At 46.0% G+C, this 27,170-nt stretch overlaps 1 long non-coding RNA gene across 2 annotated transcripts in view; it reads left to right on the forward strand.

Moving 5' to 3' along the window:
* The window catches only part of LOC123617987 (uncharacterized), a 38,342-nt gene extending 11,291 nt beyond the window's left edge, over positions 1-27,051 (forward strand). The window contains exons 2-4 of one of the 2 annotated variants that reach the window (XR_012504218.1): positions 25,132-25,190; positions 25,404-25,757; positions 26,877-27,051. This is a non-coding gene — a long non-coding RNA (uncharacterized LOC123617987). Of the gene's footprint in view, positions 1-24,632; positions 25,191-25,403; positions 25,758-26,876 lie in introns of those variants that run through there. The other variant, XR_012504217.1, reaches the window with a different exon arrangement.
* The last annotated feature ends 119 nt before the right edge of the window (positions 27,052-27,170 follow it).

Below are 27,170 nucleotides of genomic sequence, written 5' to 3' on the forward strand. Positions count from 1 at the left end.
TAATCACGCCTGCAAACTCCCTTTTGCTTTGTAAGTTGCATCGTATGCTAGGATTACACTTAAAAATATAATTGCAAAGCGAAAATTGGGTACAGGTAAAACTAATCTTGAAAAAAACCCTTAACTCAAACTTAATCCATTAAGGCCACTGGGAGCTCAAAGCTGAGAATGAACTATTTGCATTTCTCTTTGTTTTCCAGCTGTGACTTCCTTCCCCTGGGGAGTGGGGAAAATTTGGCCAACTAGGAAAGGTTAATGGAATAAGTGAAGACATTTTCCCTCCCTCTCTTCCTTCCTGTTTCACTTCCTCTCCCTCCCTCCCTTCCATCCTTCCTTTCTCAGACACAGTTAAATACACGACCACTTTGTATTTGGATCATTCCCCTAGGTGGATACTCTGAAGGGTGATTCCCAGACAACGCTGGATGTGCTGGTGCATCAGCCATGCATCCTGTGCGCCTCTTTATTCTGGGGGACCCTTCCTCTTCTCCCCCAGTTACTTTGATCAGCATCAGCTGGTGCAGGTGCGTCCTGACAGCCCCTCCCCTGGGCTTCCAGATCCCGAGCCTGGGGCTCTCCTGAAGCCTTGGCGTGGGCCAGCCTCTGGAAGCTGCTCGCACCCCTAGGTCTGCTATCCGGAAGCATCAATGCCCAAGAGGCCACTTGGACCCATGGTGATGGGAGCCGGTGGGTGACCGCTTCCCCTTCATCCCTGGGGGTGGTGGGGGGTACTTCCGCGATGCATCTCAGGAGCCTCCGCAGAAGGTCCTGCAGGGCTGGGTACCAACACCCACCTCTGGCGACCTGATGAACTGTCCTCGGGCTGGCTCCCGTGCTCTGTGCTCCAGCTTCCTGGAGTCACCCCCAAACTGGCCACCTCGGGCTCTGCCTCAGGAGAGGCAGACTGGGACCTGGGACTCTGCCGGAGTGCTTACACCTGGACAAACTTCTCCTCAAGCAACAGCATGCCAAGAAACCATAAACGACTGAAAAAAACTGCATGCATGTGCAGTCAGGGCAATTATGAGCAGTAAGATACCAAAGGTCACAAACCAACGAACTTCTGAGGTGCCAGGATCAAAAGCAGGGTCCAGCGCTGGATCCCACACACAGCACTATTAAGGGGGTGGGCAGACCACCGAAGCCATGCCTCCAGCCCCATCTACCACCCCACTCCCACCCTCACCTCCTCCCAGAGTGAGCAGGGGAGCCTGTTCCTTGTTCCCACACCCTCCTGCTGCAGCCCAAGTCCCAGTTCCTATTGATTTAAGAGTCCAAGGACCTGAATCAGTAACACAAGGACCCCGAAAGTAAGACTCCAGGTGTTCCTACTAGCAAGGTGACGAGGGCTGGGTTACCTGCACACTTAGAACCTCACGTATCACTACCCTTCTCATCTTCAGTAACTGTTATGCAAACAAGGGAAGCTCACTATCGTCCTAACTTACATTTCTTTGGCTAATAGGTTTTCCATGGAAAGGTTTGTTTCTTTTTCATGTTATGTAATTCCTTCTTTCATACTTTAATTACTGACCATGCAGTTACAATTCTGGGGTTCTACTCTTGCTGTTAATTGAGAATTGTTTTGAGGCGGGAAGCCCCATAAAAAGACTGGCAGGACCCCCAGGCAGGGCCACTACTCTCCTGCCAGCCCCATCCGGTTTCCTGGCCCAGAGGCTCTCTCTCACTTTTTGCCTCTGAAATGGCTTACTTACCCCTAAAAGTTCTATTGGTTCCCTGAGCTCACTCCTGAATGGTCCATTTCTACAAAGCTGTTCCTAATTAGTCAACTTTTGTTATACCTTATTTGCATATGATGTTACAAAATGTTGCAAAGTGTAAACTGGAAGCCTATAAAAGCCTGTGTAAACCTACAGATGGGGTCCAGAGCTTGGAGTGTTAACTCCTCTGGGCCCACTGGTATAATAAACCTGAGTTCTCCAACGCTCCGAGTGCTGCTTGGTCTCTCGCCCAGATCCAGGTTGCTGTCACAACTGAGCTGTAACACGTTTTTTTCTGCAACAGTTTTTTCACACACGTTGTAATTTGGATAACGTACTCTGTCATCTGGCCAGGAGGGGTCCCTCAGAGCAGTTTTGCATTTGTTTCTGTCAACAACAAAGAGGGATTATCATTCTAGGACCATGTTTTTGGAGGTGTAATTGACGTATAACATTGTATTATTTGCAGGTGTGCAACCTAACGATTCGATATTTGTATATATTGTGAGAGGATCAGCACAGTGAGTCTGGTTAACATCCATCACCACACACAGTTACACGTTCCCCACCCCCACCCCTGTGGTGAGAATCTTATGATTACTCTCTTAGCAACTTTCAAATATGCAACCCAGTATTAGTAACTATAGTCACCATGCTGTACATTATATCCCCAGGACTTATTTATTTTATAACTGGAAGGTTGTACCTCTTGACCTCTTTCATCCATTTTGCCCACCTTCAGGCAACCATCAATCTATTCTCTGTAATTATGAGTGTATTTTGGTTTGGTTTGGTTTTAGAGTCCACATATAAATGAGATCATATGGTATTCATCTTACTCTGACATTTCACTTAGCATAATGACCTCAAGATCCATCCGTGTTGGTACAAATGGCAAGATTTTCTTCTTTTTTTCTGGCTGAATAATATTCCACAATACTCCACATTTTCTTTTTTTTTAATTTTTATTTTTTTGACTTTTTAACTGATTTATAATCATCTTACAATGTTGTGTCAAATTCCAGTGTAGAGCACAATTTTTCAGTTATACATGTATATATATTCATTGTCACATTTTTTTCTCTGTGAGCTACCATAAGATCTTGTATATATTTCCCTGTGCTATACAGTATAATCTTGTTTATCTATTCTGCAATTTTGAAATCCCAGTCTATCTCTTCCCACCCTCCCACCCCCTTGGCAACCACAAATTTGTATTCTATGTCTATGAGTCTATTTCTGTTTTGTATTTATGTTTTGTTTTGGTTTTTTTTTTTAGATTCCACAAATGAGCGACCTCATATGGTATTTTTCTTTCTCTTTCTGGCTTACTTCACTTAGAATGACATTCTCCACTTATCATTTATCTGTTCATGGACACTTAGGTTGCTTCCATGTCTTGGCTATTTTAAATAATGCTGCAATGAATATGGGTGGGTGGGGTATATCTTTCCAAGTTAGAATTTCTTTCAGATAAATAGCCAGAAGTAGAATTGCTGGATCACATGGTATTTTTAATTTTGGGGGGGACCCTCCATACTGTTTTCCACAGTGGCTGCACCAATTTGCATGCATTAGTGATGTGAAAGGGTTTCCTTTTCTCCACATCCTGGCCAGCATGTTGCATTTCCAGTTTCACTTCTCAAGATTTTTTTTATTTCTCTTTTGGCCTAATGGTTATTCAGAAGCGTATTATTTAATCTCCACATATTTGTGAATTTTCCAGTTATCATCTTATAATTGATTTCTAGTTACATGCAAATGAGGTTGGAAAAGATGCTTGATACAATTTCAATCTTATTAAATTTATTAAGACTTGTTTTGTGGCCTAACATATGACCCCTCTCGGAGAATATTCCATATGCTCTTGAGAACAGTGTGGACTCTGCTGCTTTTGAATGGAAATGTCTGTAAATGTCCACTAAATCCATGTGGTCTAATGTGTAGTTTAAGTCCATGTTTCCTTATTGATCTTTCTCTCTGCATGATCTGTCCCTTGCCGGAAGCAGGGTATTGAAATCTCCTGCTGTTACTGTATTTCTGTCTATTTCTCCCTCTAGGTCTGTTATCTACCCCTTCAGAATGTCAGCTCCATGTAGGGAGGGACATTCACTCTTTTGGTCATTGCTGGGGCCACAGCATCCAGCCTGGTATGTAGTATGCCCTCAACACATACATAAAAGAAAGAAATGTTGAAAGGGCTGGGGGAGAGACAGAGGGAGGAAGGAAGGAATGGAGAAAAAGAAAAGAAGAAAGAAAGAAAAGGGCAGCAATGTAAGTTCTCTGAAGGGGATCAGCATCCTCATCTGTTACCTGCCTCTCCAGCCTCAAAACCGCCTCCATCAGCTGCCTCGCCTGTCCTACCCCTCCTCCCACACCACTCTCAAGTATTCTTCATTGTCACTTCCACTGAGTCCATCAAACACAGCTCGGGGAAAACGTTTAGGATCATCACTATTTTGGTTAATATAATGCTTGCTGCTGAAACACATAAACCCCAAATTTGCTGTGACTTAACACAGTAACAGTTTATTTCTCACGCACATTGTCATCCAGAGTGGGCATCCTTGTCTTGTTCCTGATCTTAGAGGAAACATTTTCAGCTTTTCACCATTCAGTATGATGGTCAGCTGTGGGTTTGTCATATATGGCCTTTATTATGTTGAGTTATGTTCCCTCTAGGCCCACTTTCTGGAGAGTTTTTATCATAAATGGATGTTGAATTTTATCAAAAGCTTTTTCTGCATCTGTTGAGATGATCATATGGTTTCTATTCAGCTTGTTAACATATCGCTGTGTCATCGCTGATTGGTGGGCACTGAAAAGTCCTTGCATTCCTGGAAACAAATCCCGCTTGACCACGGTGTGTGGCCCTTTTCACGCATTGCTGGATCGGTTTGCCACGGTCTTGTTGAGGGTTTTTGCATCTGTGTTCACCAGTGATACTTGTCTGTAATTTTCTTTTGTGTGTGTGGTATCTTTGTTGGGTTTTGGTATCAGGGTGATGTTGGCCTCATAGAATGCGTTCAGAAGTGTTCCTTCCTCTGCAATTTTTGGGGAAAGTTTCAGAAGGATAGGTGTTAACTCTTGTCTAAATGTTTTCTAGAATTCACCTGTGAAACCATCTGGTCCTGAACTTTTTTGGTTTTTTGGGAGTTTTTAAGTTACTGATTCCATTTCAGTACTGGTAATTGGTTTATTCATATTTTCTGTTTCTCCCAAGACTGTACCTTTCTAAGAATTTTCCCATTTCTTCTAGGTTGTCCATTTTATTGGTGTAGCGTTGCTCATAGCAGTCCCTTATGATCCTTTATGTTTCTGTGGTGTCAGTTCTCCTTTTTCATTTTTGTCTTTATTGATTTGGGCCCTTTCCCTTTTTTGTCTTCATGAGCATGGCTAAAGGTTTATTAATTTTGTTTATCTTGTCAAAGAACCAGCTTTTAATTTCATTGATCTTTTTTATTATTTTTTCATCTCTATTTCATTTATTTCTGCTCGGATCTTTATGATTTCTTTCCTTCTGCTGACTTTGGGTTTTCTTTGTTCTTCTTTCTCTAGATGCTTTAGGAGTAAGGTTAGGGTGTTTATTTGAGATTTTTCTTATTTCCTGAGGTGAGCTTGTATGGCCATAAACTTCCCTCTGAGAACTGCTCAGAAAGGTGGCGTCACTGCAGGCAGCAGGAGGGCTCTCTGAAGGTGTCTGAAACATGGGTGATAAACTGTCTCATAGGAGGAGAGATCTAAGTTCGGGGTCTCCAGGCTCTTCCCACATCTCTGCTGTGCAGTCCTCAGCCTGGGGACACCACCCCCCTTCCTGGCTGTGTGATGCATGCAACTCTGGACAGACAGTCCTCATGCAGCTGCATTAAAGGCAGAACAGAAAAGGGAATGGGAGAGAGCTTTTCCTTTCATATCTTATTTTCACCAAGAAGGAAAACATTTTCTCGACACTTCAAGGAGTCTTCCTTTTGAACCACCGGCTAACTCAGATTTTTCTGATTTCATGTGCCAGCACCTATATCATCCTTGGTGGAGGTCAATGGATCAGGATCACCCAGACCCATACTGGTTCATCTCCTGGTCCTATGGGAGGAACCTTAGCAAAGAGGAACCCAGATACCTCTCCCACAGGCAGGTGGCAGAATCTCCCCTGAGGAGACCAATGCTGGGCCTCCACCTTCCAACCTCTTCTCCATTTTAATAGCTCCAGATTCACATAGCTTTTGGGGGAATTGTGCTCACCCTAAGTTACCATTTTCCTGGGCCCCTTCTCTCTTACTGCTCCACTGTGTTGGGCTCTGTTTCCCACATTTACCTCATGGCCCAAGATGGCTGCTTTAGCTCTAGCCCTCACGTCTTCATTCCAGTCAGAAGGAAGGAGGAGAGGGGGAGATATGGGCCTGCCTCCTCCTTTCATGACATTTAGAAATTGCACACACCTTTTCTGTCAATACCCATTTGACCAGAACCCAGTCACATGACCTCACGCAGCTTCAAAGGAGGCCAGTTTACCAAATGAGACAAAGAGGCACCTGAGAGTGAAAATTATAATAAATGACAAAGAAGTCAGGAGCAGTGGGACAGAATAAGCCCAGGGCCTAGGGGAAGAAAGCAGCAGGGGCTCTGGGCTTAACACCAGACTGTCCTTGGCCCATCTGGGCTTTCTACAGGTCTGGGAAGGAGAAAGGTGTGGAAGGTGCTCCCTGCCAGAAATGGTAGATAGGCAGCATCTCTCTCTGCAGGTTTCATGAGCAGAAGTTTTGAGGTAATCGCATGTAATAAGGTGAATCATGTAGACACTGCTTTGTTCTGAGAGTGTTTCATCATAAATGATGATGCTCTGGGCAACTCGGTTGTGTCCTCCCTGGTCTCCCTCTCACTCCAGAGGCAGAAACAGGAAGAATTGTTCCTAGAAACATTTAAAGTTTCTGCTTCCACTTCCTCTCACAAACTCCACTCTCAGCCTTGGTCCATCCATCACCAGGGGTGTGTGTGTGTGTGTGTGTGTGTGTGTGTGTGTGTGTGTGTGTGTGTGTGTGTGTGGTGGGGCTGTTGCTGGAAGGATCTCACTTCATTCAAATCTTCGCATCTACTCTTGGCACTGTCTCCACATGAGGCTCTAATGGTACTGCATTTATTTTAATTTTTGTTAAGTATTCAGAGTGTTAAGTGTTATTATATTTGAAAAACTGTTTTGGCATTTCTTAAAAAAAATTTTTTTATGTGGAAAAGCTCAAAAATGGAAGTGACTCTTGCCTGCCTGTGCGCACCCTGCAGGGCGTCTCTTGGCATTTCCTCTGTCGCCCACCTCTGCTGATCAGTGGTCTGGACCACGTGCCTGCCCCTCCCCAGCCCTGCTTTCTCCACACCAGTGACTCTCTGCCCTTCCCTCACCCTTTTTCTTTCCATCTTCATTAGACTTTGGTGTCAGGGTTATGTGATTTACTAAATCAATTCAGTAACTTTCCTTCCACCTTTTTGTACTTTCTGAAAAAGTGTATGCGATGTAGTCATTAGCAGAACGTTGACACTTGAAAGAAATCTACCAGGAAATCCATCAGAGTTCCCGATCTGCTCTGAAGGTGGTTCCTGCATAACTTTCCCAGCTCTTGTTTTTTTCAGGCTTTCTACATCTCTTACATTGATTTACTTTGCAAAAACATTAGTCATTTATTAGGAAAAGTATTTTTATATGTGGAGATTTCCAAATTTATTACCATAAAATTATGTATAGTTTAAAATCTCCTTTGTATTTTTATCTTAGATGTTTATCTTTCTCATTTCTAATTTTTTTTGTGAAAACTTTATTATACTTGCCAAATATCTGTCAACTTTGTTTGAGGTCAAAGAACCATTTTCACTTACTTATTCATTTTTCTATTAATTTGTTTATTGTTTTGCTTTTGTGTTTATTTTTTAGGTAATTTCCTTTATTTTTATTTAATATTAATATTAAAAAATATTTAAGCCTATGATATTTTCTTTGAGTTTAACTCTTTTTTAAAAATAGGTTTTATTTTTTTAGAGCAGTTTTAGGTTCACAGTAAAATTGAGTGGGAAGTACAGAGATTTCTCATGAACTCCCTCCCCCTATTCGTGCATAGCCTCCCCCATTGTCAAGATCCCCCACCAGATGGTACATTTGTGACAATTGATGAGCCTACATTGACTCATCAACGATCACTCAAAGCCTGTAGTTTATATTAGGGTTCACACTTAGTTCTGTACATTCTTTGGGTTTGGACAAATGCAAAATGACACGCATCCATCATTATGGTGTCTTAGAGCATTTTCACTGCCCTGAAAATCCTCAGCGCTCCACCTGTCCACCCCTCTTCCCCTTGGTCTTGTCTTTGAACCCAGTTGATTTCTATAGTGATGTCATTTATTTATTTTTTTCAAAATAGCCTGCCATTATATCCTTAAATTTCTTCTTAAGTCATTGCTACTTTGAAGAATATCTTTCAACATTCAAGTGACTAGGGTTTTCAAAATCACTGCTTTTGTCTAATGTGTTGATTTTTGTTTTTATCATTTGAGATCAAAGATGGACTAAAAAATTTCTGACCAAAATCTTGTCAGATTTGTTTTTAATTAGCATTTTGTCAATTTTGTAACTGCTTCACATGAACTCCAGAAAACCATGCATTGTGTGTTTTTAGGAGCCGTTAAATAAGTCAACATAATATTATTGTGCTCAGTCTTTTGATATTTCTGGAGGCTTTATTTTACTCCCCAGTTTATGATCTGTTTTGGTCAATGTTTCTTGTGTGCTTAAAAAAGATATTTACTCTAAAGTTGGGGGTTGTGTTCTAAAAAATGTCCATTAGGTAAAGCTACTTGACTGTGTTGCTGAAATCCTCTATATTTTTACTAGTATTTTTCCTATCAATTATTGAAAGAAGGATGTTAGAAAAAAAAGTCTTCCACTGTCTTCATGGCTTTATCTATTTTTTCCTTTAGTTCCTTTGATTTTCTAAATGTATTTTGAAGATACGTTTTGGGTATTAGGAAATTACCCTCTTTATCTCTAGTAATACTCTGACTTAAGGTCTACTTTGTTTGATAATTATACAGCCATACCAACTTTCTCTGCTTAAAATTTGCCTGGTATGTTTTGTTTTCTACCCTTTATTTCCAACCTGTCTGTTTCTTTATATTTAACAGCATATATTTCATCTTGTTCCTGTACCCAGTCTGTCAAACTTTGGCCCTTAATTGGAATGTTTAGTTCATTTTCATTCAGTATCATTATTTTACGACTGAGTTTATGTCTCCCAGTTGAATGTGTTATTATTCATGTCATTACTTCTTTATTCACTTTATTCTTCTTTCCTAACTTAAAAAACACTTTATTGAAATATGATTAACATACAAAAAACTGTGCATATTTCATGTACACACTTCATGAATTTGGAGGTAAGTACACGTCTGTGAAACCATCACCACAACCTATGCCTTCTTTTTTCTTCTTCTTTTTTTTTTTTTGTTACGAAAACACAACATAAGATCTGTACTCTGAGTGAATTTTGAAGAATACAATGCAGTGTTATCAACAATGAGCTCTGTGTTGTACAGGAGCTCTCTGGGACTTATCCTGCATTGCTGAAACTTTGTAACCTTTGACTGACGCCCTCCCGTCTTCCCCTCCCCCATTTTCTGCCTTTTTGGGGGTGTGAATGAACTGGGCAATTCTTAGTATTCTATTTTGTTTCTTGTATTGACCTTTCCTGTCATTGTGATGTTTCTTGTAGTGATTACTCATGGTCTACCCTCTAATCATATACTACTTCACGAGAGCTCTGTAAAAATTCCCTTTGCTCCAGCCCATATTTTGTGTTCTTGTTGTCTTATGCAATAAAACCCACAATATATATAATTATTTTTGGTTTAAATAGTCAATAATGTTTTTAAAGATTATTTAAAAATGTTATGTATGTGCAGGCACCCACGCACATGCATGACTACGAAGATGAAGTGTTTTATGTTAACTCTTTGCACTGATATTTACCTTTCCTGTTGCTTTTCTTTCCTTCCTGCAGATCTGGGGTTCTGTCTGTTCTATCTGGTGTGTTGTTTCCCTTCAGAAAGAACCCTTTTAGTCTGTTATATAAAGATGTAATGGTCAGAAAAGTCTGCTAGCATTTCTTGCAATTCGAGTATGCTGGAGACAACTTCTTTAAGTTTTTCTGTGTCTGGAAATATCTTCATTTTGATTTCATTGTTGAAGCAACTTTGAATTAGATATAGTATTTTAAGTTAACCATTTTTTCTTCTTTCAGTATTTAAAAAAAGATATTATTCCATTGCCTTTTGCCCTCCATTGTTTCTGGTGAGAAATAATATGTCCTCTTTCTCTGGTTGCTCTTAAAATGTGCTTTTCATATTTGATTTTCAGTAGTTTAATCATGATGTGCTGGGTTTTGGTTTTCCTTTAATTCACTGAGATTTGCTGAGTTTCTTGGATTTGTGGATTTGGAATTTTTTGGCCATTATCTGCCCCAATATTTTTCTGCCCATTTCTTTCTGTCCTCTCCTTCTGGGACTCCAGTAACACATATATTACGATGTTTGATATTTGATATTGTCTCACAGATCTCAAATTCTTTGTTTTGTTCTTTTCACTCATTTTCCCTCTTTGTTTCAGTTTGAAATTTTCAATTTCAATTACAATCTCCTGTCTGTAAATTTACTGATATTTTTCCTTTGCTGAGTTCAGCCTACCATTAAGGCCATCAGTTGAGTGCCTTATTTGTCATGTTGTATTTTCCCCTAGCTTTCCCATTTGATTCTGTAATAGTTACTGTGTCTCTAGAAATTCCCCATGTCTTTACACATGCTTCCCACCTTCCTAGTAGGCCCTTCAGCATTTCTATCATTGTTATTTTAAAATCCCTGCCTGAAATTTTCAAAATCTGGATCAGAGATGTCTGTCTGCTTCTACTATTTCTTCTTTTGATCATAAATCATAGTTTCTTGATTCCTCAGTGTCTTGTGATTTTTTATTGATGCCAGCCATTTTGTACTAAATGACAACAGAGTGTAAATTACATAACATTTACCTCCAGGAGGGGGTACTAGAATTGAGGGACTGAGTTAAAATTTGTGTGATTGGGTCTGGGTTTCATTGCAGCTTTATTTGGTTGACAAGTAGGTGAAAATGGTTTGAGTTTAATCAGGACTTTCCCTTCTCTAGGCCTTGGGGATCTGAATACTGGTAGATTCTGGAGAATTCTTTATTTTTTACAGCTAAGTGGCCAGCTTTCTGAGCCACAGGAGATCTCTCCCACTGCTTTACAGCCTGACTGGCAGAACTCTGAATAGTGAGGAGTTCCCTTTGCTCTGGGCTCTTGCCACAGACTTTGGACACCTATCTGCCTGGAATTCCTGGAGCAGTTTCTCTCAGCTACCCTTCCCTGCTTCCATCTCTTGGCAGTTGGAAATCCAGAGTACCTCATATTGATTTATCTCAGCCTTCCTGCTCTGCACCCCCCAACCCCCACTGTCACAGATTGGCTGCCTTGAGCTTGGTGGGGGACCCATATGCTCCAGGCAATTTCTCTCCCAGCCCTCCTGTCCTGCCTCTCGTGCTTTGGCATATTGCTCCTGCGAACTCAGTGAAGTCTGTGGGAAAGCGCTGGTGGATGGGAACAGACTGACTGTGGCTGGGACTCCTTGGAATTCTAATCTATGATGCCAGTCCACACGTGGCTGCTGAAAGGCTTTTACAGTTTCAGCTGGTTTCTCCTTATACAAACCCTCGGAGAATTTTCCTTTTCCTGACACTTTGCCAAAGGCAACGGGTGAGAGCTGCTGTAGGTGTTTTGTCTCCCTTGAGTAGCGAGTAGCAGCGAGTAGCGTGTCACTTTGTGTGGTTGAACTCACTAGGTTACTTTGCATCCTCGGTTCTCTGATTGGTTCCAAAGAAACTGTGATTTTGAAGCTTATTCAGGTTGTTTTTGTTGCTAGGATGAGAGTGAGACTCTTGCAAATTTTAACATCCTAATCAGAAGCAGACTCAACGTATACCACGTAAACAGTTACCATTATTGTTCAAATCTGTCTTTCAGTTTACTTCCTCCACTATTGGTACATCAGAGATTCATTAAAATACCCCACAGCAATTGTTTTTCTGTCAATATGTAGTTCTAGGTTTTTACATTTATAATTTGTTGCTGCCATATTTGGTAAATAAATATTCAGGTTGTTTTGCTCAGAAAGCAATGGATTAAATAAATAAATCCCAGAATGGTTCTTTAGCACACCCCTAAACAAACAAAAGAAAACCCCCCAAAAGTAATTCAGTGCAAATTTATTTTATTTTACCTTTGACAGTATAAAATGATTTTGATTTAATGGTTTGATGTAAATTCTACTTCTCCTGTTATGTTAACACTGCCAATTCTCTTTTCTCTGTGCTCATGTTTCTTTTTACTTTTTTACCACATTCATTTTATATTTAGCACTTTGGGGCCATTGATTTTATGTTTTAGATATGACTCTTCTAAGCAGAAAAGTTTTAGATTTTGCTTCAATTTAATCTCCGTCTCTGGAGAAATCTAAGCCATTTATATTTATTGTCATAATTTGATGTTTAGTATGACTTTATTTACATGTTTATCAAATATTTATTGAACATCTTTCTGGAAATAAACATAGGAACAAAGCAAAATCCTTGCTTTTTGGGAGATTACAGTCTAGTAAGAGACTGTGATAACCACCACCAACAGTAATTACCCAGATAAAATGAAAGAGATATGAAAGAACTGACTCCAGAGAAAAGCTGACTTTAAGTTCTGATCTATTATTCAGTCAAATTTATATGCAAAACATGTGCTGGTTACTTGTTTCTTTTTATGGTTATACAGAGGAGTTTTTCCTCTTTCAAGTAATAATTTGTGATGTATAAAGGAGTTTTCTTGGATCCTGTACTCAATGCACCATGTTTCTGGAAGAAAATAATTTCATTTTTGCAACCATATGACTCAGTTCAATGTTATTTCAATACAATTTTTGCCTGGAGCTTGAGGGTAAGATACGTTATAGAATACCATTTTGTAGGCCAGCTGAGTGTTCCTACCCTAGAAAGGAATAAACTTTTTCAAGTGAATGAAGACGTTTCCATCAAGTAGTTAAAAAAAAAAACTTCTTGATTTAGGGGGTGAGAATCTGAGGAGAGAAAAATTAAAATATAATTACTTTAGATAACTTGCCTCTGAAATAGAGGAAGTTGTCTTTTACAAAACTGAGGGCCGACTGGCTTAATGGGAGGCCTACGAGGAGATGGGGTCTGATTCTCTAGCCATGCTCAGGATGGGGAAGATTCTAGAGGGGTGGCTCAGTCATGTGTCTGTTAGATAGGATGGCGGAGAACACCTTGCACCTGGACCCTTTGACCAAAAGCCAAGGACAAGTGACCGTGGTGGACCTGACTCTGTCTTCTGATAGACGTCACCAAGGCTGGCTTGGAATTCCAACTTCAGGACTCAGGGCTCTGCTGCTTTTTGGCAGCTGGAGGGGACGTTGGCAGAACTCAGTTACTTTGCTGACAGCAGCTGACAGCTCAGACAGGAAGAGGAACCTGGTTTTCCTCCAGTCTGAAGCCGAGCCACCTTTTTCTGGAATAACCTCATCCCCTTTCTCTCCACCTGCCAACCCTGCATGGCCTTTAGTCAGGCATGGCGGCTGACCCCCACCTTGCTTGGACCTCCTCAGCCCATGGGACCTAGGGTCACTTGGATGTTGTATTAAAAAGAAACCAAATGGATGCCCAGTATTGGAGCCAGCACCGATTTAGAGCTCACAGTTCATAGAGTGACCGTAGGTCCCTGTTTGCCTGGGACAGTCACCCTCTACACTTGGAGTTTTGGTGTAATTATTCATAGTTTTTCTTTTCACTCTCAACAGCGTCCAGATTTAGACAATAAATATACAGTTACTGTAAGTTGTCATCTCTGACAAGACCCATTCTTTGGCTTATACTGACACCTGTAGGCATACAAAATGGCTTTGAAGAGCATGAAAAAGTGGAAGCCTTTCCCCACCTTCAATCTCCAGGGTTTCAGCCCAGCTCCTAAATACACCGAGAGCCCTAACAGTGTGGCGTGTTCTGGAAAGGGGCAAAGGCCGGGAGAGACTTCCACTTGAAGGCGCTGCACGCTCCATTGCCACAGGTGTCCGGGGGTACTCACACTTGGAGTAATGTTTTGATCACTCCTGTTGGTGTCAGGCGTCCCTGTCAGTGTCAGCTGGAAATACGAGCCCAGGCGGCTGTGTGAGCTGTGACAGACGTGGCCTGAGTCGCGGGGCTGTGGGTGTTCACAGCTGGAAAGGCTCGGGAGGAGAGCTGAGGCAGGTCAGCTTCAATGCCCCCAGGCATGTCCCTTGGAAATGAGGTGACCCTGGGTCTACTCTGACAACTTAGACACGGACATCAGAGGGTGAATGTGCGCTGTCGTACCTGAGGGCCTCACACTCACCTCCCTCAGGCCCCATCATGACACCTGGATTCTAAACTGAACGTCAGAAACACCACCATACACTTAAAAAAACAGATTCAGGGGTCAGGACACGGGGTGGCTTCGGCAGGACTCGCTTGTGTGCTTGGCTGGCACAGGGAAGGATTTGAGACAGATTAACCCACAGAGTCCTGAGCCCAGCAGTCCCTTGGGACCCCCTCTCCTTGCAAGAAACTGCCTTCTGGGGGGGCCCCTGTCCCCAGGGAGGCCACCCCCTCCTGCTGACTCACGGCCCTGAGCCAAAAGCTCTCCAGCCCGGAGAAGTGAAAATAGACTGTTGCCAAGATAAGAAAGGAGGCTTGAAAGCGCGTTTGCCCTCCTTGGAGTAAATCAGGATGAGGAGGAGGGGAAACAGGAAGCCTGACTTCCGGGTATTCTTGTAGGTTTTACTGGAGCGCTTGTTTTTGTCTTTTTTTTTTTTTTTTTTAAGACACTAATGTCGTAAAGTCCCCAGCAAGATAGAAATCTTGGGCTTCGCCAATTCCTTTTGAAAGGGCTTGCACTGGATGCTTCCAGACTCTGCAAGAAAATCCTGGTCATGCCCCCTGACCTGCATCCCGGGAACGTGGGGGCTGAGCGGGCTGTCGCTCGCTGAATGAACAGACCATAATGAGTCAATTCTCTGCCGTCTGCTATTTAAAACAACGGGTTCCTTCCTGTTTCCTACGCGCTGACTGAGGCTTCTTCTGTGTTGGGGGAAAAAAAAGAACTTCAGGGATAAAGTGCGCTCTCTGAGATTGAATGAGCTAAACATCTCGGCCCGCAGCGGCACAAAAGCTCCTAACTGTTTTATCTGTACAGATGGCTCTAATTTGGTGTTGGTGGCATGACTCTGTGAGCTAATTTCCCGAATACTTGGTTCATTAAAGTGGAAGAAAAAAAACCTTTAGGCCAAGTTAGAGTCTTCCAAGAAATAGAAGTCTTGAATATTTAACTGCAGTGTGGCTTCCGAGAGGGAAGGTGGGAGAATGAAAACCCTCGTCCGCATTCAAGGATGCCCTGTGTTCTGGTTCTTGGTCCCTCACCAGGGAAGTCCAGTCCGCCACTGGTAGCGAGCCACTCCCCACGACCTGGTCCCCAGGGGAGCCAGACCAGGAGGGATGAATGTGGCCTCAGATGGTGGGCTGGGGCCTCAGTGATGCCCACATCAGGGCCTAACTCCGGCCCTTTCTCTGTTTCTACAACCCAGCGTGAGGGATGTTAGGAGGCACGTCACAGCTGAGTGATGAGGTCAGCAGCTCCTGCTTTCCCGGGGGACGCCCCCTACCCCGGCCACTGCTGGGGCCTGATGGTGGCATGTGGCTTGGTGGCTCTGGGGCTGGGGCTTCCTGCGGGTGACAGAGAAGCCTCAAGAGTGCTCAGAACACTCTGCGGACGTCTGACTGATACAGGAAAATGGGGCACAAGAGGATGATCGTGTCCCAGGTCTCAGGTGAATCCTTGGGACATATCCCGCCCAGTGAGGGCCCTTGGCTTCACACAGGAAAGAATTCAAGAGTGAGCCACAGTTGAGTGAAAGTAAATTTATTCAGAGAGATGCGCACTCCACAGACAGAGTGCAGGCCATCTCCAGAGGCCAGGGAGAGCAAAGTCAGAGTGCAGGGCCGTTAGTAGTTAGGGGCTGGGTAACGTCATGTGCTAACAAGTAGGAGGAATATTCCGACTGCTTTGGGGAAGGGGCTGGGATTCCCAGGAATCAGGCCACTACCCACTTTTTGACCTTTTATGGTCAGCCTTGAAACTGTCCTGGCACCTGTGGGAGGGCCGTTTGGCAGCTGATGTACTACAGTGAGCGTATAATGAGGCTCAAGGTCAGCTGGGAGTTGAACCTTCCGCCATCTTGGTGCTAATGGCTGTGACTTTTTTAATGGCTGTGCCCTGTCCCCTGCCCTCCTGTCTCACGACCACTCGCTCAAGCAGCACGCACCTGGGCCCCTGTAGTGGCTGGTGGCAGGATTCATAAAATCAGTGATTCCTGCTCCCACCTGAAGGAACTGTCACCACCCCCCATTTCCGGCAGGAGTGTAAGAGACACATCAGGGTCTTCACTCCTCCTGGGGAGCAGGCAAGTTGTCACAAAGGAGGCCCTGTTGATCTGAGTCTTGAAGAAAGTGAGTAGGACCGTATTAGGTGGAAAGGGAAAGGCACAGAAAACACGTATGTGATGCATTTGCTGTATGACAAGTGTCAGCGCTGTCCCCAAGGGCAGATGTGGGCACTCTGTAATAACTGCATGTGTGAATGAGCAGATGTGCGCAGTCTACACGTGTGCATGTGCGTGGGCACCTGGGTGTTCATGGGGGCGGCAGGGGGGCCTGTGGAGGACTACAGAGTCCAGGGCTTTACCAGGTAGGTTGGAACCAGACTGAGGAAAGCCTGTTGGCACAGAAAAGCCTAGAGTTTTCAAAGTCTCAAAATATGGAAGAGGGGTTAGAATGAAATAATCAGGTGTTTCCAAAGCTCATGCTGGATACTGGATGCGGAAGGGCTGGAGGGGCAGGGATGAGGAGGTGGCCGGGCAGTCTAGGCGAGACGCTGCTTGAGTGATGGAGACACAGCCAGAGGCCAGGCTGGAGCGGCTGGAGCAGCTGGGGGCGGGCGGGGAGGGCAGGTGTCAATGGTAAGCCTCAGGCCCTGGGCTCCGGCAGCAGGGAGGGCCCAGACCACCCCCCGGGTGCTGAACTCGGGGAGAAGCAGGTTCCTGGAAGGAAGATGTGTTCAATGTTGGGGAACTGAGGTTTTGAGGGGAGGCAGGACCAAGCCTGTCATGGGGTCATCAGGTATTGTAAACCTAGGGGATGGACATGCAGGGCCTGGAGACACAGAAGGTTCTCAGCAGCCAGGAAGGGGAGGCCGGATGCTGGGGCTGGGCAGTGGGAGGTGGGTGCAGAGCCAGGTGGGCAGGTGGCTCAGGGCACCCGGGCAGCAGCACCGGCCTCCCAACCCCAGCTGCGTCCCTCCTGCTTCTCGGCTCGGGTTTGGAGATCTGGACTCAGGGGCTGGTGGGGGCCAGGCAGGGGTGCAGGGAGGGATGTGTGTCCTCTTGACATGCTCCCCCACACTCAGACCCCAGCGCCAGCTCCACAGCGCAGGCCTGAGCTCTGGCTCCTTATTTCAGGAGGGAACCCCTCAGTGAGAGTTGGCAGCTTCTCTCCAGGGAAGGATGGGGAGTTTTCTCGGAATCATGAGAAGCCGGGCACTTTCCACCAGGACCTTCAGGGGCGTGGAGGGCCAGTCAGGGATGCTCTCGGCCAAAATACTGTAACTCGATATGAAAATACCCGATCTCGATCACAAATACTGCCAAGACTCCTGTGACGTATTGACTACATTTATTATTGAAGAAAGAGCTAAGTTAGAGAAAATAAAGATGTAATATTTTTCCATGCAGGTTCACAGGTCCCTTGATTCTAAGGCTCCTTGGGAGATGGCGGGCCAAGATTCAGAACTCCTACTTATCGTACAAAGCCAATGGAGGTTTTGGGATCCGTGTGTTCCAACAGCAGCTAGAATTAATTATCTGAACACATTGTTGATCTGATTTGGCCTGGGAAGGGGCGTCCTGCCTGTTCCAGGAACTTGACCTTCACGTCACTTTATTGTGATAGGCTGAATAGTGCCCGCCCCAAAGTGTCCATGTCCGAAAGTGCAGAATCGTGTGTTACCTTACATGGCAAAGGAGACTTTGCAGCCATGATTAAATTCAGTATTCTGAGATGGAGAGATTATTGTGTGTTATCCAGATGGGCCCAAAGCTATCTCAACAGTCCTTAGAAGAGGGAAACTGGAGAGGGGAAGGCAGTGGCGGGAGATGTGACGTCAGCAGCAGGAGGTTGGGGTGATTTGAGAAGAGGCCGTGAGCCGGGGGTGCAAGTGGCCCCTGGAGGCTGAAAAAGGCAAGGACACCGCCCCCCGACCCCCAGAGCCTCTGGGAGGAACCACCCCTGCTGACACTTTGGTGGTAAACTTCTGACGTCCACTCCGATCACACATCTGCGTCGTCTTAAGCCCCCGCGTTTGTGGTAACTCTGACATCAGTGACAGGAAGTGAACCGGCTTACATAAGAGACCCCCTTCCACTGTTAGAGGTTCTGCAGAGGTGCCCCGGCGCGCCCGAGGGCACTGGTCTGCCTCAGCCTGGTGACTCTCTACCCTGCGTACTCTGTGTCGCCAGCCCGAGACCAGGACATGGGGCATCCCAGCTCCCAGAAGGCTCGCAGGGGTCCCTCCCAGGCAGCACCCTGGTGGGACCCCTCTTCCGACCGCCGTCCCCTTGAATTAGCTCATCCTGTCTGCTGGCGACCGGGTGGGACGGGGCTCTGTGTCCTCATTCGTCTGCTTCCTTCGTCACCATTGCGCCCGCGAGATGCGTCCATGTTGGCCTCTTGCCGTCCGCGGGCAGTTGAGTCCTTTTATCTGTTTGGTAGGAAGTTCTTACAACCAGGCCCCCCAAAAAAAAGAAAGAAAGAAAGAAAGAAAGAAAAGGTGAATGTCCGTCCTCTCTTTCCCCCTATTTCCCAGCTGCCCGTAAGTGGCCCCCGGCCCTCAGATTCTTTCCTCCCCCTGCCCCCACCTCCCCCGAGAGCAGGGCCGAGCTCAGCTGCTGCCGGGAAAGCCATCTGGACTTGGGGTTTTTCTCCCCCCAGGACCCCTCCTGACACCACGTCCTGAGCTGTTTCTGGAGAAGATTGCTTTTAGCACCAAAGGGTCCTGGGGACCTTTCTACTTCTGTGTCCTCCTTTGCCTGCTCTGACCTTTCGCTTAGGGTAACTCTACCCACCTCCCCTCCCCACAAAGCCATGCTCCACTCTGTCCCCTCCTCTGTCTTCTGCCTCAGTCTCTGAGTCCCCCACAGGGAGCCCCTGATCCCTCCCCACCGTGGCAACCTTTCCTTGGGGCAGCAAAGTCACCCCGGCCTTTCCAGCCATCCACCTAGACAGTCTCTCGAGGCTGAGATGCGATCTTCCTTGTACTCGGCCAGGGACGCCCCAAGCCGTGAAAGGCTCCGGGACAGGAAATCCGCTCTGGCCTTCACGGCCTCCTCAGCTTGCAGGGTCCCGTCTGGCCTCGGCTCTGCCTCGAGCGTGTCCTCGCCAGGGCGTCCAGGGGACCCCCACAGCCGGGGTTTCCCACTGCTGGGAGTGGCTCAGAGGGGCGGTTGGCCCATGGAGGTCCCAGAGGAAGAGGCCCATTTCAGGAGCCACAGGGCCCTGGGCTCTGAGTCCAGGGTGACAGGCCTCTGGCCGGACTCCCAGTCTCCAACCTCCCGTCTGTACTTGGTGCTCTCACCCTCCGGCTAAGAGCAAAATCTCCTATTCATGCCTAACAAAGCCGCCTGGAGTGTTTGGCCCTTCACCTGCAGCCAAGAGGGTTTCCAGTATCCCTCATTCCTATTTTATTTTACTTCACTTTATTTTATCTTTCTTACCTTATTGCTTATTTATTTCTTTCTATTTTTTCTAGAAGCCTGTCCAGTTTTAAAGCTGTTTCCACAGAGAATTTTATCTTTTTCCTAGAGTTTTCTCACTTTATTTTTTGACCAGCATGGACAAGAGTTTATTTTTTATTTTTAAAAAAATTATTTAAAAAATTTAATACAGTTTTTAAAGGTGACTTTCCATGTACAGGTATTACAAAATATTGGCCACATTCCCCGTGTTGGATGACACATCCTTGAGCCTGTCTTATACCTAATAGTCCGTGCCTCCCCCTGTATCGCCCCCCCCACTAGTTTGTTCTCTGCCTCATTTCCTCTTGTAATTCAACTGATCCCCCCCAAACTTCCAAACCGTTCCCTTATTCCCAGCTCACAGGGTGTAGTTCCTTCTCCCCCAGGTGACCATCACACTGTGGGGGGAACGCAGGAGAAGAGTCCGGAGAGAGCTGACAGGTTTATTTAGGGGATGAGGAGAGTCCAGCAGAGGGAAGGAAGCAATTCTGCCTGGGGACATTTTTTTCCCTCACTCTAAAAAAAAAAAACCTCCCCACACCAAGACCGCAGACAAAGCCCTGCAAGTCTGGCCTGCTGAGTTTTGTTTTGAGAGCTGCTCTCTGCTCAGCACCACCCCCTCCTTCGGCTGCCCTTTGCCTCTGGGAAGTGCAGGTGCCTCAGCCTCACCCAAGGTTTTCTTTTTTATTTATTTTTTCCTTTTTACAAAATTGAAGTATAGTCGGTTTACCAAGTTGTGTTAGTGTCTTGCGTACAGCATAGTGACGCACTATTACATATATATATTCCTTTTCAAATTCTTTTTCATTCTAGGCCATTACAAGTTTTCAATAAGAACGATCTGTGGTCCTTGTCCTCATTTGTTAAAAAATTTTTTAAAAGAAAAATGAGCTGGGGGTTGGTGGGTGGAGCTCAGGGGTAGAGCGTGTGTTTAACATGCACTTGGTCCTGGGTTCAATCCCCAGTACCTCCGTTAGAAAAAGAATAATAAATAAATAAAATTTAAAGAGAACTTTAAAAAAATGAGCTCAAGAAAGTCTGTACATAAAAACGTCCCTAGGCCGAGCTGCAGAGGCAAGGAAGGAAAGGTGCCTGCAGTTCATTCTTATAAACATCGTAATAAATAACCCGGATTTCAACGGACGGCTATAAATAACGTCTGATGTTTGCACTCAAGAGTTTCAGGCTCTCAGGTGATTGCGCAGGGACAAGTGGCCTCCCGGTCCCCTCCCTGCTGGCTCGCCTTGCGTTACCTAAGCCTCCCTGTTTTCAGAGGTTGTTTTCTGCATCCTGGCTCAGAGTCTGTGTGCATGCCAGGCCCTCCCTGGCTGGGCCCTGGGCCATCCCGCCCCAGCCATCGGCCATCGTGGGGACCTGCCCCTCGGCTGGGGCTGGCGGGAGGTGGGAGGGAGGAGGCTGGTGGAGAGGTGGCTGGGTGACCAGTTTCCTTCCTCGGCGACTCGCAGGCCCGTGGCCTCACAGATGCTCCCTCAGGGTTTGTTTTCATTGCTTGTTTGAAAAACAGTTCCTATCCACCAACTGTTCAGATCATAATATTCCATGTGGCGAGCAACTGTGATTATTTTGGTTACTGTTTACACTGACAAGCACGGCTCAGCTGGAAAATATGGGGCCAGGGGGACTCCCCTGTCCTCCTTTCCGAATTGTTGCCCAGATTGGCCGTGAGGAAGCCTCCCCTTCAGTTTTCCTCACTTGGGAGCCCTGCATTCCCTGGGGAAAGAGAAGGGAAAGAATCAGGTGGAAGAGACGGGGGTGAGATGTGGGATTCTTGGAGTCGGTAACCCTCACCCATAGTCAGCCTGCTGGACAGTCACCACTCGGAATGTTTCCCCACACTCGTGCAGGGCTGCAGGGACGGCCTTGCTCAGGGGCTGAGCTGATGCTCTGAACTCTCACTTCATCGTCCCAAACCTTCCAGGCCGAAGTCACACTTCCCGTGTGCCCAGCCAGCCTCAGTGCCCCACACCCTTGTCCCTAAGTTTGCCCCCTCCCCAGCTCCCAGACCAGGCCTGTTGTCCCCTCTGACTTTCCTGTCCCTTGCCCTCCCAAGTCCGGGGTTTGCCAAGCCCAGCTGATTTTCCTGGGACGGTTTTATCCCTTGCATCTGTCTCTTCTCCGTCCCTGCTGCCTCCACCCACAGGTGCCCTATCATAGGTCCCTTTCCATGGCAAGAACTTTCCAGCCCGTCCCAGCCGTCTTTCCAGCTCTCCCATCTCACCCTCCCACTGACACTGCGCTCAGCTTCCTAAAGCTTCACTCTGTTATCACTCACTTGCTCAAAGCCCCTTAGCCACTGTCTACCGTGTGCAGCGTAGAGTGACAGCGGAATCCTAGGCCCTCTACGCTCTGGTTCCAGCCCAATCTCTGCTGCTCCACACAGCTCCCTCCCCTTGTCTTGTCAAGCTCACTGTTATCTGATCGCATCTGGGCTTGCCAGCAGGGCTGGCTGCAGCCTGGGCCCCTCACTTGATGGACTCCTTGAGTGCACTTCCTGCAGCTGTACCGCCTGTGTGACCGGGGCCTTTGCACATGCTGCTCCCTTGTCCTGGAGGGCCCTCATCTCCCAGCTCCACCTGTCAGAACCCAAACAATCTCACCTGCCACTTCTCCCATGAAGGTCACCATTGCTTGGAAGTGTAGCTCCCGTTCATGGATCTCTGAAAAAAATTGTACGTTAAGTTTAGAATTTTCTTTTTATTTATAGGTCGGATTTTGTTTAGAACACCAGCCTCCATAAGGATCAAGACTATATATTACTTTTCTGTATATCATTTGCCTTGCCGAGCCCTCAGGCTGGCATGTAGTAAGTGCTCAGTACGCTTTCGTTGGACAAATGAAAGAATGAGTGATTTACGTTAGGCTTGAGCCTGCCATGTATCACTGTCAACCTCTGGTTCCATTTATTTTATTTTACTTTATTTTTTAGTGAGGTATAGTTGATTTACAATGTTGTGTTAGTTTCTGGTATATAGCATAGTGATTCAGTTATACATACATACATTCTTTTTCATTATAGGTAGTTACAAGCTATTGAATATAGTTCCCTGTGCTCTACAGTAGGACCTTGTTGTTCATCTGTTTAATAAATAGTAGTTAGTATCTGCTAATCCCAAATTCCTAATTTATCCCTCCCCTCTTCCCCTTCGGTAACCATACATTTGTTTTCTATGTCTGTGAGTTTGTTTCTGCTTGGTAAATAAGTTCATTTGTGTCATATTTTAGATTCCACATATAAATGATATCAGATGATATTTGTCTTTCTCTGTCTGGCTTACTTCACTTAGGATGACAATCTCCAGGTCCATCCATGTTGCTGCAAATGGCATTATTTTATTCTTTTTTATGGCTGAGTAGTATTCCATTATGTTTATACACCTCATCTTTATCCATTCATGTGTCGATGGACATTTAAGTTGCTTCCACATCTTGCCTATTGTAAATAATGCTGCTTTGGACATTGGGGTGCATGTGTCTTTTCAAATTAGTTTTCTCTGGATATATGTCCAGGAGTGTGATTGCTGGATCATATGGCAATTTTATTTAGTTTTTTAAGGAATCTCCATATTGTTTTCCACAGTGGCTGCACCAACTTACATTCCCACCAACAGTGTAGAAGGGTTCCCTTTTCTCCACACCCTCTCTAGCACTTATAATTGTGGATTTTTTAATGATGGCCATTGTGACCAATGTGAGGTGATACCTCACTGTAGTTTTGATTTGCATTTCTTGCCTCTGGTTGCATTTAAATCCAGGTCCATCCATCCGGTCTCTTCTCATCCTTAACTTCTAGAAGCAGAGGAGGATGAGCAGAGCCCTAGGGATGTTCCTTCCATCATCCAGACTCATATAATGGTGAGTCAGGGGTTCTCAGGTACGTGAGTTCACAGAATGCTAACTGGTCCAGTGCTTTGCAAAACATGGCTCAGAGCTCTAAGTTCCGGGATATGTCTCCAGGGCAGCCTACAGGGGCCAGAGGTTGAGGGAGTTTGGGGTCCCTGCCTGGATTTCAGCCAGATGGGCCCTTCTTGTATCTGTTTCAAATCCTGAGGTCTGGTAGAAGCTATATCCAACCTGGGGTCCCCGATTTATAAAATAAAAACCAAAAAACCCCAGGGGGGAGGGTGTGCTTAGCATGAAGGAGGTCCGGAGTTCAATCCCTAGTACCTCCATTAAAATTTTTTTTTAAATAAATAAACCTAATTACCTCCCCCACCCCCCCAAAACTCCATAGAGATAGTCCAACTGGGTAGAAATCTGAAACTTTTACAGGAAATGCCTGTCTTATCTGTAAGGATCAAGCACATCCTACCACGTCCAGTCCAGAGCAGTCGCCCTGCACTGTTGCAGGACAGCCCCCCACAAAGAATCATCAGGCCCCAGTGTCCACTTTGTCCAGGGAGAGAGTGGGCGGACGGGAGCCCAGTGCCAGGTATTCCCTCAGGCTCGGCCATGAACCAGTGGGGTGACCTACACCTGGTCCTTTCCCTCCCTGGATGCTGAGCTCATATACACGCGCAGGTGCGGGTGGCCCCGATGGGAAGGTGGCGTTGCACAGTGGTTAGGGGCGCCCAGCTGAGCCTGGTGGGGGTGGGAGCTGCCGGGAGAGGTGCGGCCGAGGCAGGGGCGCCTCGGTCTGGGCCCAGCCTGTGGATCCCAAAGGCCCATTCCAGCTTTGACACTTGCAAGCTGACTCAGCCGTGTGGCCCGGTTGCTGGGGGAAATGCTGCCGGCACATTTATTCTGGGTTTGGATATTTAAAGAGCTGGGTGTGTTGCATGACATTTGTAAAGTGCTTGGGGAGGGAGGGGGTTGCAGACCAGGCTTTTTTTTTTTTTTTTTTTTTTTCCTACTTTTTTTCTAACCATTATAGATATCCTGTCCTGATCTCTTGTCCACAAAGAGTGATTTTCCTCCCCTAAGAATCTGACGTGGCTCCTGCCCATTGTGTCTGCCTGGCTGGCTCCCGGCTGGGCAGCCCGGCAGGAAGCAGGTGGCCCAAGGTGGGACATGCGCCCAGCCCCGCCCAGCCTGCCGTGGGTCCCCATCCAAATGCCACCCTTCTCCCTGGAAGAAATGGCTGGCGGGGCCCTAGAGGCCCCGGGAGGTGATCTGGTTCTGCAGGGGCACCCAGGCCACGCCATCCTCTACCTGGGTCCTCAGGGGTCTTGGTGTTAGTGGCAGCACAGGCCTGGGGACACTGGGACCACAGGCTTCCTCTTCCGCGCTGGCTGATTTCACCGGCGCAGGAAACCCGGCCGAGGGCCGGGGCTGCTCGCCGCCCCCGCGTCATTCTGTGCTGTGTGAATGGCCACGTCGGGCGGCTTTGAGGGGCGAGGTTCTTTTGTCACTTTTCTCACTCAGGATGTTGTTGCTGATAGATTTCCTCACAGATTCTGCCTGCTGCCTTTGTTTTCCTTTCCAGTTGCAAATGGAGAAACCTTCCAGGGCCGAGGCTGCGCCAGTGATTGCACCTGGGGTGCGGTGAGTGGGCGCAGTTCCATTTTTCTCTCATGACGTTTATTGTTTTCATTTCTGCTCACAGAGGTCATTTTGTCCACATGCACCTTATAGCACATTTGAGAAATAAAGGAAATACATATAGGAGATGGAGGAGGAAGATTAACATCACCCATAGTTCTATGCCAGCCAGAGGTGTACGCTTAGCATTCTGGTGTTGTCTTTTTTTTTTTTTAGACTGTGCTCTTCCTGCACACACTGTAAAGGAACTGGCTTTTCCATTATGGAAAACAGTATGGAGATTCCTTAAAAAGTAAAAATAGACTTACCCTGTAATCCAGCCATCCCACTCCTGGGCATATATCCAGAGGGAACTCTAATTAAAAAAGACACCTGCACCCCAATGTTCATAGCAGCACTATTTACAACAGCCAAGACATGGAAACAACCTAAATGTCCATCGACAGATGACTGGATAAAGAAGTTGTGGTATATTTATATGATGGAATACTACTCAGTCATAAAAAAAAGAATGAAATAATGCCATTTGCAGCAACATGGATGGACATGGAGATCCTCATACTAAGTGAGGTAAGCCAGAAAGGGAAAGAAAAATACTGTATGATGTCACTTATATGTGGAATCTAAAAAAAATGAGACAAATGAACTTACTTACCAGGCAGAAACAGACTCACAGACATAGAAAACAAACTTATGGTTATCAGGGGATGAAAAGGGGTAGAGGGGTTACCAGGAAGGGATAAACTGGGAGTCTGACATTTGCAGGTACTAACTGCTGTATGTAAAACAGGTAAACAGCAAGTTTCTACTGTACAGCACAGGGAACTATATTCAATATCTTGCAGTCACTTATAATGAAAAGAATATGAAAAGGAATATATGTATGTATACGTGTGACTGAAGCACTGTGCTGTACACCAGCAATTCACACAACATTGTAAACTGACTACACTTCAATTAAAAAAAGAAAAAATGGATCTGGGTTTTCATACTCAGCCCGATAGCATTAGCATTGTCCCCTGCCCTTGATGCCTTGTGGCACCGTCTGGAAGCTCTGTAGCTCTCCTTTGGCCATGCCACCAGCAAACCAACATCGAAGACATGAGCCTACATGAAGGGGGAAGGCAAGAAACCTGCACAACGTACTCCGAGTCTGTATGCACAGCCGAGACAAGGGGGATTGTGGATGACTTATTTTATCATCATTCTCTCCTTTCTCTTCTGGAATTTGTGCATTTTTCTGTCGCAAACCCAGGAGTAGAGGCAGGTGATCTCGTGATGAGAGGAGCAGGCTCAGGCAGCAGGCGGGCTGTATTCAGTCCTGCCTCCAAACCAGGCGAGCTGCTTGGCCAGCCTGTGCCTCAATTTCTTCATCCCTAAAGCACAGACAATGTGCTGTCTCCCTCACAGGTAGGCTTTGAAGATCAGGTGTAGGTGCAGCGATGCATGAGAAGCCCAGGGAATGCCCGGGGGTGGGAACCATTGTGGCTCTGCAATGTAATTGTACAAATTCTAAGTTACAGGCTTGTGGGCTGAAGCATGTCCCCTCGGCAAGTACTTTCTGACATCTTAACCCCCAAAGACCTCAGAATATGAAAGTATTTAGAGGTGGGGTCTTTACAAGGATAATTAAGTTGAAATGAGGTTGGTGGGATGGACCCTAATCCCGTTTGTCTGGTGTCCTTATAGGAAGAGTTGATCAGGACCCAGGCCCGTGCAGAGGGGAGGCCACGTGAGGATACAGGGAGAAGTTGGCATCTACAAGCAAGAAAGAGAGGGGCTTCAGAAGAAACCAGCCCTGCCAGCACTCTGACCTTGGACATTCAGCCTCCAGAGTTGTGAAAAAATAAATTCTATTGTTTAAGCCACCCAGCCTGTGGGCCTTTGTCACGGTGACCCGAGGGAACACAGTTCCTCAATGGGAATATCAGTGTCTCTGTTGTTCATGGTCTAAATCTCCATCCTGAGTTCCCTGTAATGGAA

The sequence above is a fragment of the Camelus bactrianus genome, chromosome 35 (assembly GCF_048773025.1).
Source record: "Camelus bactrianus isolate YW-2024 breed Bactrian camel chromosome 35, ASM4877302v1, whole genome shotgun sequence".
NCBI classification, from domain to species: domain Eukaryota; kingdom Metazoa; phylum Chordata; class Mammalia; order Artiodactyla; family Camelidae; genus Camelus; species Camelus bactrianus.